Source organism: Daktulosphaira vitifoliae, unplaced genomic scaffold (genome assembly GCF_025091365.1).
Source record: "Daktulosphaira vitifoliae isolate Bord-2020 unplaced genomic scaffold, ASM2509136v1 Scaffold_2, whole genome shotgun sequence".
Classification (NCBI taxonomy): domain Eukaryota; kingdom Metazoa; phylum Arthropoda; class Insecta; order Hemiptera; family Phylloxeridae; genus Daktulosphaira; species Daktulosphaira vitifoliae.
Window position 1 is genome coordinate 15,795,432 of NW_026099573.1, and position 6,576 is coordinate 15,802,007.

The following is a 6,576-nucleotide window of genomic DNA, read 5'->3' on the forward strand; positions in this document are numbered from 1 at the left end:
ACTATATTTATTAAATATATAGATAATTAATTATAAAAAAATTATAATATACAACAATATTTTAAGCTGTTATGAATTTAAACAATAAAAGTTATAACATAAAACCTCAAACATTCATTAATTCGTGAGTAAGCGAATCTTATATATTTATATGTTATTAGATANACATTCATTAATTCGTGAGTAAGCGAATCTTATATATTTATATGTTATTAGATATAATTTATTTATTTAAATGAGTATTTAAACACAAATGCCGTTTAACACAATGCTGTGACAATAAATCATTTTTAAACAACATTAACACACTGTTTATCAGGTAGAATGTTAAATATAATATATATGTCTATAAAAATTAAATCATAAACTAAAATATGTGAATATTATTATATGTGTAGTTTAAAAAAAGTCTTTTTCTTAAGAAGTCATACATTTTAACTGTAAGTATTTGATATGGTAATTATGATTTTTAATAAATATTGCGTTCTAACAATCTTCATTGGGATATTTTGTAATATCCCATTCATCAAATGTAATTGCTTTAAACCGAAGAGTTTTGATGATGCAGATGAATTTGAAGAAGCATTGCAACTTGATACTGGATGTGAAAAACTTGCTTATGAAAAAGTATGTAATATGAATTTAAAGGAATTACTAAGAATCGAGATGAATAATTATGAACCAAAATGTAATCTGGGCAATAGAGCGCACGTTATCTACTACAAGCTCTATTGTGGTAATTTATATTACTTTTTAAAATATATGAAACTTAGTGAAGATTTTATACCACAAGAAATAACAAAAAATTTGAGCACAGGTTTACTTTTTGATGAATTAGTTATTCAACGCATATTAACTATAATACTAAAATCAAAGCTAAACGCACCTTTAGATCCTTTGTGGAAAATGTATATGTATGTAATTTACATGAAAAAAGGATTTGAGGATAAAATGACTATTAAATCATATCTTTCTGCTGTTATACAACATATAAAAGAGGATTTAAATGCACATACAGATCAATATTGTCAAAAAGATGATAATTACCATGCAACAAAATTAGGTGACCTAAGCAATGTAAACAGAAGTTCAGAAATAACAAATGTTATAGATGTTATAAATACTAGAATGAATAATAATTCCTTTTTCCTGGACAAGGAAGAAAATTGGGTTTCTCTTAGCAGTATTTATCTTAAGAATATTTTTGATAAATCTGATATTTTGAAAACTATAATACAAATCGGGGACCAAACTGTGGAAAATAGTGATAAAATTTTAAAAAATATTCAAATTGCATTTACAGATGCTCGAAATTATTTTTGGTTTGATTTATGGATTTTTAATATAAATATTTATCTTACAAAATTTTTTAACATTTTTAAAGTCGTAGCATTGCATTTAATGAGAAAGCATCTAAAATATTTAATGTATGATGAAAATAACACTAACATTACACTTTGTAATTCCGAAATGAATAAAATTTTGAATTCTAATGTTACATTGATAAATTTATTCAATTTAGGAATTACTAATATCTCATGTATCATACCTTTATTCTCAGAAAAACCAACTAAAAAAGAAAACTATAATATTATAAATTCTAATAATATAAAAAAAATTGAAGAAAGAATTAGCAATATTTGTTATGTTGAATCATTTGAAATATTACAAATACAGGTTAATGACTCTAATTACACTACTTTTTCAATTGATAAAACTAAAAAATTTATGTCGGACATTAAATTGAGCAATGAAAAGAAAATAATATAAAAAGATTTGAAAGTATCTCAAGAATAAACGGATTGAATGATAACTTTCTGAGGTTTAATATTTTTCTAGAGTATTTAGAAAATATATTTAAGAGTGTCAACTTCAGTATGATTCGGTCATTCATGGAATTTTCTTCGAAATATATTAAAAATGAAATTAAACACTGGGAAGGAAAAAAAAAAGAAGATAAAACATATATTTCATTTTAATAATTATTTTTTAGACATCGAAATTATGTTTTTCATAATTCTATTGATACTTATAATAATCCTAAATTAATTTTGATGTTTTAAAAATAATTATAAAAATAAAATTTTATGCGAATATTTTTAACTACCAGTAAAAGTTTGAAAATTTGACAATTCAATTGTTAATTATGAAACACAATGAAATTAAAATTCCACACCCGAAATTATATATGGATAATAAAGAAGAAAAATATATTTCAATTTAATATGTATTTTTCAAGAATTGTATTATGTTTTTCATAAGTTAATTTACATTTATAAAAATTATAATTTAATTTTGATTTTTTAATAATAATAATATAAATAAATGTGTGTATTGTGAATATTTTTTTGAATATCATCCAGAATTAAAAAATAAGTCAGCTGTTAGATATTAAAATATATAAATGTTATACTAAATACAGTCGTAATTTAATGTTTATTAATTTGTAATATAACGGTTGATATGTATATGCATAACACTCTGAATTTATAAAATAAATAAGATTGTTAACCATCTTTAGTGGTTTTTCGACCGATATCGATCATGTCGGGTCAGAATGTTTAATTGCTTGCTGAACTGTTAATTATTGTCGATTTTAATAAATGTATATTGGCGTTTAATAAAAATATTGAATATCCCTTAATTATAAGCCTACTAGATTTTATTGTTTAACATCATAATAGTGTATGTTATTTTAGCATAATTATAAACTACAGTAAAATTTATTTTAATAAAAAATAAATAAATAAATTATACAAAATTATACTAAATGTTTAGAAATTGTATTATAAATGTTTCAAAATAGTTTTAAATTTAAATTTAATGATGTTGACATTTTTTTTTCTAATGAAACACATTAACTATAATGACGATGTTATTCAGAGTTTGTTACTTTTGAGAAAAAAATTACATCTCTGTATTGTCCAATAATCTCAGAGCATTCAATGTCATATTATAATAATAAAAACAAAAAAAATAACCACTTGGTTACTTCTTGTATAATAGTGGAGGTATTGTTTATTACATGTTAGGAATAAAAAACTACAGACTGACACGATAGTGTAGTGATAAGTATCCCCACCTGTGACGTGGAAAACCGGCGTTAGATTCCCCGACGGGGAGCCACTTGACAAGACTTATGTCGCAATAATGTAATCGTCACTAGTGTTGAGGGTAGAGGGTTATTTAACAACAACAGGTTATTTAAAAAAAATATATAAACAAAAAACTGGAAAGATGAACACAGTTAATAATAATCTTCGCATAAAGTCGTGGCACTTTCGCTAGCGTAGGAGACGTGGTGTCCAGCATGATCCTCGAGCGTCGAAAAGTTAGCAGCGTTGATGGCTACGGTGTGCGGGTGCTGATCAGTTCGTCGAGTTCGGTCGTGTGGCACGTTCAGAGCCGGTATCGTACATCCTTGACGTTGCCACTTTGACAACGGGCAGACTACTCAACGTATCATTTGCGGCGGGTCGTCGTCGGCCGTGTGGCACTTTCTGTACTTTGCCCCGTGGCGTATGGCACGCGGTGTTAGTCAGTCAAATACTCATAGAAGGGCGACGGCTGATAAAGGTGCCACGAGTCGCGGGGCATAGTATATCACAAAGCGACGCGGAGCCGCACAAAATCTATACGAATGTTTTGGTATATAAAATATAAAGTTATTAATTTCGAAATTATCATTTACAACGGACGTATTTTATAGCATTTAGACAGTAATAACGCACTCATACCAGTTGAACTCTATTTATAATTACACATTACAACTCTGTATATTAAATATGAATAAATTATTACGTTTTTAGCTTCAATGTATAGTTGAGAAGATATTAATTTAACTATTGTGTTTTTATGTTTTTTGTTGTGATATACACACCATATCATTATTGTGGATATTATTAAACATAAACTAGAAAATGTGATCAAAATGTAAAAAAGGAATATTTGTTTGGTATTCAAAAGAAACAAAAAAATACTGCATATGCTTTGATGGAAAAGGAGTTTCATTAGCATATATGTTGTATTCAAAGAATCCACAGAAATGGAGATTAAAATTCACGCTCAAATATGGTCTGTTATTTCTAGAGCTTCTCAAAACTCATATCATAGTAATAATATTATTAAAAAACAAGATTGTAACTTACAACCCACATTTATTTTTATTTTCTTTCTTTTTGAGTTACTACAGTCTAATCACTTTTTTCAACGGACCGATTACTTTCAAAGACACGTCAAAAGATCACAATTAATAATTTGCTAAAGGCACTGCCCCCAAACACCAAACAAATTTTCTTCATTTGCTGAAAATGGTAGAAATTTCCTGAAAAATTACGATTTTTAAAATTGGTAAATTTCTACATTTTTTTCTTAAAACTGTAATAGATTTTTGAAGAATAAATTAATAAAAACAAATTTTTTTGATAAAAATGTTTGGGTGTTTTCCTTTAATATTATTATTTAGTATATATTTTTCAAATATTTTATCCATTACCAACCCACGGAGAGGGATTCAAAATGATAACTTTTACCTAATAAGTTAATTTTTGAAGATGATCCGCAAATACCACGAACTTCAACAAATGTTCAATTAAAGCTTATGTTACATTTTAGAAATTTGTCCCGAGAATTTATCTTCTATATGTAAATAGCTGCTGTAGTTAAAAAAAAATACTATATTTGTGTTAAAATTTTCGATTTCATATTTTATTTTTTTGACTTTATATTGCTATAACTTTTTTAAAAAAATAACATGAAAAGTATATTTTTTATCCGACATTGAAAAATGTACATTTGCCAATTATTTTTTTTTTTTGTAGTATCCTCTTATATTATAATATATTATATAATTGCCGACTAAAACAATTAAATTTTGCCAAGAATGGGAGGTGACACGCTAACGCTTTCATTGTAGAAGGGCACTGAGGTCATTAATATCTTTTATTAATTAATAAATTTACAGTTGTCAATTTATTAATTCTTTTCTGAAGAAAAATGAAAATTATAACTTAAGGAATTTAAATATTTTATTCAATTTTATTATAATAATGAAAACTTATCATTAATTGTATCACACAAAAGTCACTACGAATATGTTTTACATACTATTAAATGCTATTGTATATATTTTTAAACTCAGGTTCAAATGTGACTCAAAATTTAAACAATTTCAATTGATATTATCAACTTGTTTAACCGTGAAAATTATATGTAATTACTTTTCCTTAAATATTAACAAGTCTGAGTGAGTTTCAAGAAAATTGATTATAGGAGATTCATAGGAAATATTATTAGTAAAAACGTAGTATAATACGATAAGAGTTTTAGAAATACAAAAAACATAATAAATATTACTAAGACCCAGGTACCATTGTAGACAATCTTTTTTGAGTCTAACATACACATAGCTAATAATTCGAGATAAACGCAAGATCCTACGAACGTTTGTTAACACTGAACCAAAAAGTTACCATAAGATTAATTCAGACAACTACTATGGAAAATAAAGGCAAGTGCGAATATTTATTTGCATGTTTTACTCCCTAAAAATTCACATAATTTGTAAGAATAGAAAAAAGTAGGAATATGGGATATCATTTGTAATGTTGCAGAATTTATACAAGTTTTTGTTTAATAAATCTTATCAATTAGATGTGTGTGCAGTTGGTGTATAGTATTTTAATAATTGTGTATGTGATAACCTCCACTAGTCAACCGGTCCGATATCTGCCATCCTATCGTCATCAGCTGACCGTACACTATGCACCTATACACATATTGTTGTATTACCTCCCAATGGACGTGTCAAAGTTGGTACCACCACCACCCGGCGTCGAAATCACCGGCACTATACAAATGTCGCAATAACGGATTTTTTCTCTCAACTGTACTACTTGTAATAAACCAAAAAGAAAAACAAAGATAAAAAAAAAAACCCAGCATAGGGGGGTCGCGGCAGAGTGGTAACGTGGCATAGATGGATCAAGTATAATGATATCTGACAGTGATTAAAATCACTATAAAAAAAAACGCTTCGATGCAAATCTTTAGATAGTGTTTAATTTTAAAAAATTGGTGGATTATTCCAAAAGCTTCATAAACTGCTAGTTCCTTATTAATATCCTGATTAAGATAAAGTATGTCGAATGAAAAAGAAATTATTAAAAAATAGTATTTCCCATAAAAAAATTACATTGATCAATACACTTTTTANATTTCTCATAAAAAATTATATTGATCCATACATTTTTCAATATGTTATAGCTTTATAAAGTTAAAAATGTAAAAAATAAAATTGAGAATTTTCACACAATAATAGCAATTGGTAGCCATTTTCACTGTGAAGACAAAATAAAGTCCGAAATTTTTTTTTTACATTATAAAGAAGATTACATTAGCTTTAATTTAATATATACAGAAAAGTGTCAGACTTTCCGGAACACTTTCAAAATTTAAGTTGAAAAAGTGAATTTTTTGTGAAAAAGTTGTCATTTTGAATCCCCCCCTGTAGGCAGGTAAAAAGTCAGATTTATAAAAAAAATATACCAAATGATAGGTAAAGACATCATGCATCTA

At 26.5% G+C, this 6,576-nt stretch overlaps 1 protein-coding gene across 8 annotated transcripts in view; it reads left to right on the top strand.

The window, feature by feature from the left end:
• The window catches only part of LOC126899746 (ral GTPase-activating protein subunit alpha-1), a 35,695-nt gene that overhangs the window by 8,236 nt on the left and 20,883 nt on the right, over positions 1 to 6,576 (top strand). The gene's annotated exons all lie outside the window — the stretch shown is intronic.